This window comes from Manihot esculenta, chromosome 4, assembly GCF_001659605.2.
Source record: "Manihot esculenta cultivar AM560-2 chromosome 4, M.esculenta_v8, whole genome shotgun sequence".
NCBI lineage: Eukaryota > Viridiplantae > Streptophyta > Magnoliopsida > Malpighiales > Euphorbiaceae > Manihot > Manihot esculenta.
In genome coordinates, this window is record NC_035164.2 from 12,131,520 (window position 1) to 12,140,539 (window position 9,020).

Consider the following 9,020-nt stretch of genomic DNA (forward strand, 5'->3'; position numbering starts at 1 on the left):
CATAGCACTTTAGCACATAAACATCAATAAAGCACATGCATAACATAGCATATCATAGATAGGACTCAAAACCCTATCCTAGTGGACATAATTTCCTATTGTGCTTGACCACTTTTAACCTCTATGAGCCCAACACTATCTCTATAGGTCCGATCATGTGAACCTAGGGCTCTGATACCAATCTGTAACGACCCCAAAATGGACCGTCACCGGCGCTAGGATTCAGGTCGGCTTAAGGCCGCCAGAACCCGTAGCAAGCCTGCTATACTATCTGTGTACCTGTAAATCTCATACATGATCATACATTTTCTGTGAAAAATAAAAACTCTTTTCTCTGTACCAAGGCTTAACCTGTGCATGCACTATCTCTGTACTCTGTACTCTGTACTCTGTACTCTGTACTCTGTACCCCTTAGATGAGTTAACTCATACCTGTTAAGCCTGGTTTTTCACATACTCAGTAAAACATATACATATACAGATCATGTACATAACAATAGATTTACAACACAAACTACTAAGTCAAGCACATCTGTAACTGCAAACACAACTAGTAACATGACATCTCTTTAACATTACATGTCCACTCTACACTATTACATTTCTCTTTACTCTTTCCGTACTCTGCTAGACTGTCCCTGTACACTGTACACTGAACCTGCAAAACTGGGGTTAAGGGAGTGGGATGAGCTCTATAGCCCAGTGAGTAGAACAGTAAAACATTTCAGTAAACATGATCTCATGGAATGCACCATATCACAGACAAGCCACATTAAGAGTAAACCTGTCACCACATAGTCCCAGTAACTCTGTGCCAGGGCGTAGAATCGAGCACCTGGTCTTCCTGTCATATATGTATATGTGTATATAACACCTCTGTACTTACCATTGCCAGGGCGTAGTCAAAGGCTCCTGGTCTTTACTATACCTGCCAGGGCGTAGTCAAAGGCTCCTGGTCTTTACTATACCTGCCAGGGCGTAGTCAAAGGCTCCTGGACTTCCTGTCTGAGACTATTGGATCATTCAGCATTCACTCACATCACCAAATAACGATGCAATGCAACATATTCATAGATACTAATGCAATCAACCTATTGCATAATCATGATGCATGAGATATGCTAAAACATTCCATTGTGCAAGTAAAAGAGTTAAGTTTCTTTCCACTCACCTCTGGCTAACTGGACTGACTCTGCAGGCTCGGAACACTCTGGAGCAGGACTCACTGCTGCTCTCTCTGGTTCCTCTGGTCTGTACCTATACAAATAGACTCCAATGAGGGACCAAACTAGCGTATGACCAACTCTATTACATTCCCCAAGAATCCCCTTAACCTCACTCTATCATCCATGCAAAGCATGCAAAGGAAAGCTGGACAGAACACTTTCGGCGGCAGGTTCGGCGGCCGAAAGTCCTCTCCAGAGACGAAACTCAAGCACCTTCGGCGGCCGAACTTCCACTTTCGGCAGCCGAACCCTTTCGGGGGCAAGTTTCGGAGGCCAAAAGGCACTCCAGAGACGAAAGTCTCTAACCTTCGGCGGCACCTTCGGCAGCCGAACTTCCCTCCAGAGCCGAAAGTCCAAAAGCTCGGGGGCAAGCTTGGGCAGCCGAAGCCACCTCCTCTCTCCTCCTCAGGGGTTCGGCGGCCGAATGTACCTTCGGCTGCCGAACCTGAGTTCATCAGCAGGGCAGAAACTTGCCCTGCCTCTCGCCAAATGCACCAAACTCCTCTCCAACTGCACACCACACTTCCTCCACTTGCATACACGCATGTATATGCTCAAAGGGGTCAACAACTACCTAAAAACCCCAAACACACAACACAAACAACACAGAAACAACCTTCCATAATCCCCATAAAACCTTCAGAAAACATAAAAACAAGCTCAGGATCTTTACTTACCTCTTGAAATCAAGAAGATGACCGATCCTAACGTGGAGTTTTGGAGCAACTTGCCTTCCAACTCTCCAAACTTCACAACTTTGATGTTTTAGCTTAAAACCTTCAAAAGATCATAAAAACTAATCAAATCTTTGCATGATTTAATGAAAACATGAAAGAATACTCACAAAGGACAGAGTTTCACCTCAGCAAGTGAAAGAAACGGTGCTCTTACTGCTTCAACCGACTGAGGGCCATTTATAGGTGGCTGGCCAGGCCACCTTCGGCGGCCACACGTTAAACCGAAAGCCATGCATGTTCGGCGGCCGAACCTCAACTTCGGCGGCCGAACCTGGCTTTTCTGCCTTGGTTCATTTCACTCAAAAACTCATTTCCTTATGCGTAAAACTTAATGAACATATCAAAACATGTGAGAAATATATAAATCTAACCCTTCTAGAGACTTCCGACATCCCGGACTCCACCGGAAAGTAGAATGCCGCTGCCGGGCTCTAGCCGGGTATTACATTCACCTCGGAAACCTGCTGCTGAAGAAGAGGCTGACCCTCTCCCTCTGCCTCTGCCACTGCTCTGAGTCATGGCTGGAGCTGCTGGCTGAGCCACACTAACTGAGGTCATCTGCTGGGATGGTGCCATAAAGGCTCCTCCAGGACACTCCCGTGCAAAATGCACCTCCTGCCCACACTTAAAGCAAGCTGTAGATCCCAACCGACAAACTCCTCTGTGCGGTCTCCCACATCTCATACAAACTGAACTACCTGTGCCAGAGCTTGAGCCACTACCCATTCCCAGACTAGACTTGATCTTGTTCCAGAACTTGCCCTTCTTGGACTTAAACTTTTCTCCCTTCTTGCTGCCAAAAGCTGCTACACTGGGGGTCTTAGAACCCGAAGGCTGCACAACATATAAACAGACCATGTATACAAAAAGGATTTACAACATGGGTCAAGCATAATACTCTACACTATACAATACTAAACCATTTCTTTACAATATTACATGTCCACTCTATGCTATTACAAAAGTCTTTACTCTTCCTGTACCCTGCTGACTGCCCTCTGACTCTGATCCTGCAAAACTGGGGTTAAAGGAGAGGGATGAGCTATACTAGCCCAGTGAGTAGAACAAATCAAACATGTCAATAAAACATGCTCACATGGAATGCATCACATCACAAGTAAATCACATCATCTCAGACGGACTGATTCAAAATTCCCTCAATCTGTGCCCGGCCCGCGAAGGAGCTCCTCAGGACTTTATTACGCATCCTAGGGTGCCCTGTGCCCGGCCCTCTTAGGGCTCCTCAGGACTTTACTACGAGGGCTAATGAATCCACTATGTCCGATCTGTACAAGCATAGAATAATGCAATGCGTCACATTAGTGTATTCTAGTGCACTCAACCTATTACATATCATGATGCATGGAACATGCTCAAAACATTTACTTTCTCAATTTAAAACATTAAGTTTAGTTCTACTCACCTCTGGCTGACTCTGAGCTAACTCTGAATACTCTGAAGCAGTGCTCACTGCTGCTCTCTTCGGTTCCTCTAGTCTGTTCCTACACAGGTGGACGCAAATGAGGGACCAAACTAACTCAAGAACAACTCTAGAATACTACCCAAAACCCCCCTAAAACATCCTAAAAGAATCAAGAAAAACATGCAAAAGAAGGCTGGATATGGCACTTTCGGTGGCAGGTTTGGCGGCCGAAAGTCCCTTCTAGAGACGAAACTCAAGCACTTTCGGCGGCACTTCGGCTGCCGAAAGTCCTCTCCAGATACGAAAGTCTCTAACCTTCGGCGGCACCTTCGGCGGCCGAAACCCTCCTCCAGAGCCGAAAGTCCAAACTTTCGGGGGCAAGCTTGGGCAAGCTTCGGCAGCCAAAACCACCTCCTTAGCATGTTCGGCCGCCGAACCTTCTTTCGGCGGCCGAAACTGGATTCTCTAGTAAGGCAGAAACGTGTTCTGCTTCATGCAAACATACCCAAACTCCACTCAAACATGCAACCAACAACGTCACAACATGCATATACTCAAGTATAGGCACAAAGGGGTCCAAAACTAACTTAAAACCCCAACAAACAACACAACTAACTACATAAGCATGCTTTGACCACAAATCAACCAAAACCTCAACTAAACCTAAACATGCATCTCTACCCATAAAACTCCATAAAACTTACATAAATCATGAAAAGAAGTTCAGGATCTTCACTTACCTCTTAGAAACAAGAAGATAAACGATCCCAACGTGGAGATATGGAGAAACTCTCCCTCAAAGTCTCCAACTTCAAAACTTTGGTTAATTTGCTCAAAAGCTTCAAAACAACATAAAACTCATCACAACTTTGCAAGATTTGAAGAAAACATGAAAATCACCCAAGAAAGATCATGATCTCACCTCTGTTTGTGAATGGAAAGAAAATGTTATCCATTCACCGACCTAGGGCCTTTTATAGGTGGCTGGCCAGACCACCTTCGGCGGCCTAACGTGAAATCACAACTCATGCATGTTCAGTGGCCGAACTTCACCTTCGGCGGCCGAACCTTGCATTTCTTCCTTGGCTCTTTTCTTTCAAAAACTCATTTCCTTTTGGACTTAAAACATGAAAACATACTAAACTCCTTTTCAAAAACATAAAGCTTACCCTTCTAGCGGATTTCGACATCCGAGATTCCACCGGAAAGTAGAATTCCGATGCCGAACTCTAGCCGAGTATTACATTCTCCTCCCCTTAAGAACATTCGTCCCCGAATGTTCCACAAACAATGAAACACATAAAAAGGAGGAAACTAACCTTAAAACAGATATGGATATTGCTGGAGCATAGACTCCCGTGTCTCCCAGGTGCACTCTTCGAGATTGTGGTGGTTCCAAAGGACTTTCACCATTGGAATTTCCTTGTTCCTCAGCTTTCTGATCTGCGTGTCTAGGATCCTCACTGGCTGCTCTACATAGGTGAGATCTCCAAGGATCTCCACTTCAGGCTCACTAAGAACCTTACTCGGATCTGACATGAACTTTCGGAGCATAGAAACATGAAAAACCGGGTGAATTCTCTCCATAGAAGCAGGTAAATCCAGCTTGTACGACACATTCCCGATCTTCTGCAAGATCTCAAAGGGTCCAATGTATCGTGGGGCTAGCTTACCCTTTTTCCCAAAGCGAACCACTCCTTTCATTGGAGACACCTTCAGCAATACCATACCACCTTCCTGAAACTCTAACTGCTTCCTGCGGATATCTGCATAGCTTTTCTGTCTGCTCTAAGCAGTCTTGATTCTCTCTCTGATCATGGGCACCGCTCTGCTGGTGATCTCAACTAACTCCGGCCCTGCAAGAGCCGCCTCTCCTACTTCTTCCCAGCAAACAGGTGATCTGCACTTCCTTCCGTACAAAGCTTCATAAGGGGCCATCCCTATGCTAGCATGATGGCTGTTATTGTAGGCAAACTCCACCAAAGGTAGGTACTGCCGCCAAGAACCGCCAAAGTCTAACACACACATTCTGAGCATATCCTCTATGGTCTGGATGGTCCTCTCTGACTGTCCATCAGTCTGTGGATGGAAAGCAGTGCTGAAATCCAACCTTGTGCCCATAGCACTCTGCAGACTCCGCCAAAATCTGGAGGTGAACTGAGGTTCTCTGTCTGACACTATCGACACTGGGACTCCATGTAACCTTACGATCTCCTCCAAATAAACCTGTGCTAACTTATCCACAAAGTAAGTACTCCTAACAGGGATGAAATGAGCAGATTTCGTGAGTCTATCCATAATCACCCATATGGAGTCTAGTCTATTGGACGCTGCCGGTAAGCCCACTACAAAATCTATAGCTATGTTCTCCCATTTCCACTTTGGAATCGGCAGTGGGTTAAGCATTCCAACCGGCTTCTAATGTTCCAGTTTCACCCTCTGGCAAACTTCACAGGCGGACACAAACTGTGTCACTTCTTTCTTCATAGCTGGCCACCAATACACTCTTTTCAGATCCTGATACATCTTGGTGGCTCCAGGGTGAACACTATACCTTGCATTATGAGCTTCCCTCACAATGTCTCCTTTCAGATTAACGTCATCTGGTACACATAGTCGATTCCCATAGCGGAGGATCCCTTTACTATCAAATCTAAACTCTGCATTGTTGCCTGACTCAACAGTCCTGGCAATTTTTACTAACTCAGGGTCCTCATGCTGTTTCTGAGCCACCTGCTCCAGAAACACTGGTGTCACTCTCATCTGTGCTATCAACGCACCCGTAGCAGACAATTCTAGCTGTAGCCCTTCGTCGATGAGCTTATAAAACTCCATCACCACTGGTCTTCTCTCTGCTGCTATATGGGACAAACTGCCAAGTGATTTCCGGCTTAAGGCGTCTGCCACAACATTCGCCTTACCCGGATGATACTGAATTCTGCAATCATAGTCACTAAGCAGTTCTACCCACCTTCTCTGCCTCAAATTCAGCTCTTTCTGACTCAAGATGTACTGTAAACTCTTGTGATCTGTGAAGATCTCGCATTTAACCCTATAAAGGTAATGCCTCCACATCTTGAGTGCAAAAATAACTGCTGCCATTTCTAGGTCATGGGTGGGGTAATTCAACTCGTGCTTCTTCAACTGTCTCGAAGCATAAGCAATCACCCTATCATTCTGCATCAGAACACAACCTAATCCCACTATGGACGCATCACAGAACACTGTGAAGTCCTCATTACTGACAGGCAGAGCTAACACCGGTGCTAATGTTAATCTTCTCTTTAGCTCCTCAAAGCTCTCTTCACATTGGTCCGACTACACAAACCTCTGATTCTTCTGAGTTAGTTTGGTCATAGGAGCAGCTATCTTTGAGAAGTCCTGTACGAACCTCCTGTAGTAACCTGCCAAACCCAAAAAGCTTTTAATTTCAGTCACTGATGTGGGTCTAGGCCAGTTAGCTACAGCTTCTATCTTCTTGGGGTCTACCTCAATACCTTCTGCGGATACAACATGCCCCAAGAAGGACATGCTCCTCAACCAAAACTCACTCTTAGAGAACTTGGCATAGAGACCATGCTCTCTCAGAGTTTGCAGTACTGTCCTCAGATGCTGGGCGTGCTCCTCTGCCTCTCTGGAATACACTAAGATATTATCGATGAAGACAATAACAAAGTGATCCAGATACTCACTGAAAACTCTGTTCATGAGATCCATGAATGCTGTAGGGGCGTTAGTTAACCCGAACGGCATTACTAAGAACTCATAATGCCCATATCTGGTCCTGAAAGTTGTCTTTGGCACATCTGCTTCTCTGACTCTCAACTGATGATACCTGGACCTCAGATCTATTTTAGAGAAACAACCTGCTCCAGCTAGCTGGTCAAATAGATCGTCGATCCTAGGCAAGGGATACTTATTTTTGGTAATGACCTTGTTCCACTGTCTGTAGTCGATACAAAGTCTGAGGGATCCATCCTTCTTTCTGACAAAGAGCACTGGAGCACCCTAAGGTGAGGTACTAGGGCGGATGAAACCCTTATCTACCAAGTCCTGCAATTGCTCTTTCAGCTCTTTTAACTCTGCTGGCGCCATCCTGTAGGGAGGAATAGAGATAGGTCTGGTACCAGGCAGCAATTCTATTGCAAACTCTATCTCCCTATCAGGTGGTAGTCCTGGAAGCTCGTCTAGGAAGACGTCTAGAAATTCTCGGACTACTGGCACTGAGGCTGGTTCCCTAACCTGTCTATCTAGCTCTCTCATATGAGCTAGAAACCCCTGACAATCCCTCCTAAGCAAACGACGAGCCTGAAGGGCTGAGATCAAACCTCTAGGAGTACCCCTCTTGTCTCCTCTGAAGACACACTCTGACCCATCCTGGTCTCTGAGACTAACTACCTTGTCTCTACAGTCCAAGGTAGCTCCATATGTAGATAGCCAATCCATCCCTAGAATGACATCAAAATCCGTCAAATCTAGAACCACTAGGTCAGCTGGAAGGCATCTACCCTCTATGAACACTGGATTGAAGCGACAGACTGACACTGCCACTGATGGGTCACATTTGGGTCCACTGACCCAGAGAGGACACTCTAACTCTGAGATCATCAGACCCAATCTCTCCACGACTCTCGAAGCAATAAAAGAGTGAGAAGTACAGGGGTCCATCAAATCATACACATCAGAACACCCAATTATAAGATTACCTGACACCACTGTGTTCGACGTGTTTGCCTCCTCTTGTGTCACAGTGAAGATCCGTGTTGGGGCTACCGGACCTTCACCTTGGGAACCTGCCGCTGAAGAAGAGGCTGACCCTCTCCCTCTGCCTCTACCACTGCTCTGAGGCATGGCTGGCGCTGCTGGCTATGCCACACTGCCTGAGCTCATCTGCTGGGATGGTGCCATAAAGTTCAACTGAGGACATTCCCGAGCAAAATGTCCCTCCTGCCCACACTTAAAGCAGGTTGTAGATCCCATACAACAAACTCCTTTGTGTGGCCTTCCACATCTCATGCACACTGTACTGCCTGTGCCAGAGCTTGAGCCACTACCCATTCCCAGACTAGACTTGATTTTGTTCCAAAACTTGCCTTTCCTTGCTTTAAACTTTTCTCCTTTCTTGCTGCCAGAAGTTGCTGCACTGGGGGTCTTAGAACCCGAAGACTGTGCCATTTGCTGCTTAACTGTGCCCTGAATAATGGCACTCACCTCCATCTTCCTGGCGGCATCCACTATACAGTGGAAACTCTCTTTCTCTGCTGGAAGAATCAAGGAGGAATACCTAGGATGCAGTCTCATGGTATATCTCCTTGCCTTCTTCTGGTCAGTGTCATACGCCTGACCCACATACTGAAGCAGATCCAGGAACTTATCTGTGTATTCATCTACACTCATCTCCTCGGTCTGCCTCAACTGCTCAAATTCTATCACTTTCAGCTCCCTGGAACTGTCAGGAAAAGCCCACCCTGCAAACTCATTGGCGAACTCTCCCCATGACATGCTGTCCAACCTAGGGTCCACATAATTCTTGAACTACTCTCGAGCCTTCTTACATTTCAATGTGAACCCTGCCATCTCAATGGCTCTGCTATCATCAGCTCCTAACTCATCGGTTATCATCTTAACCATTCT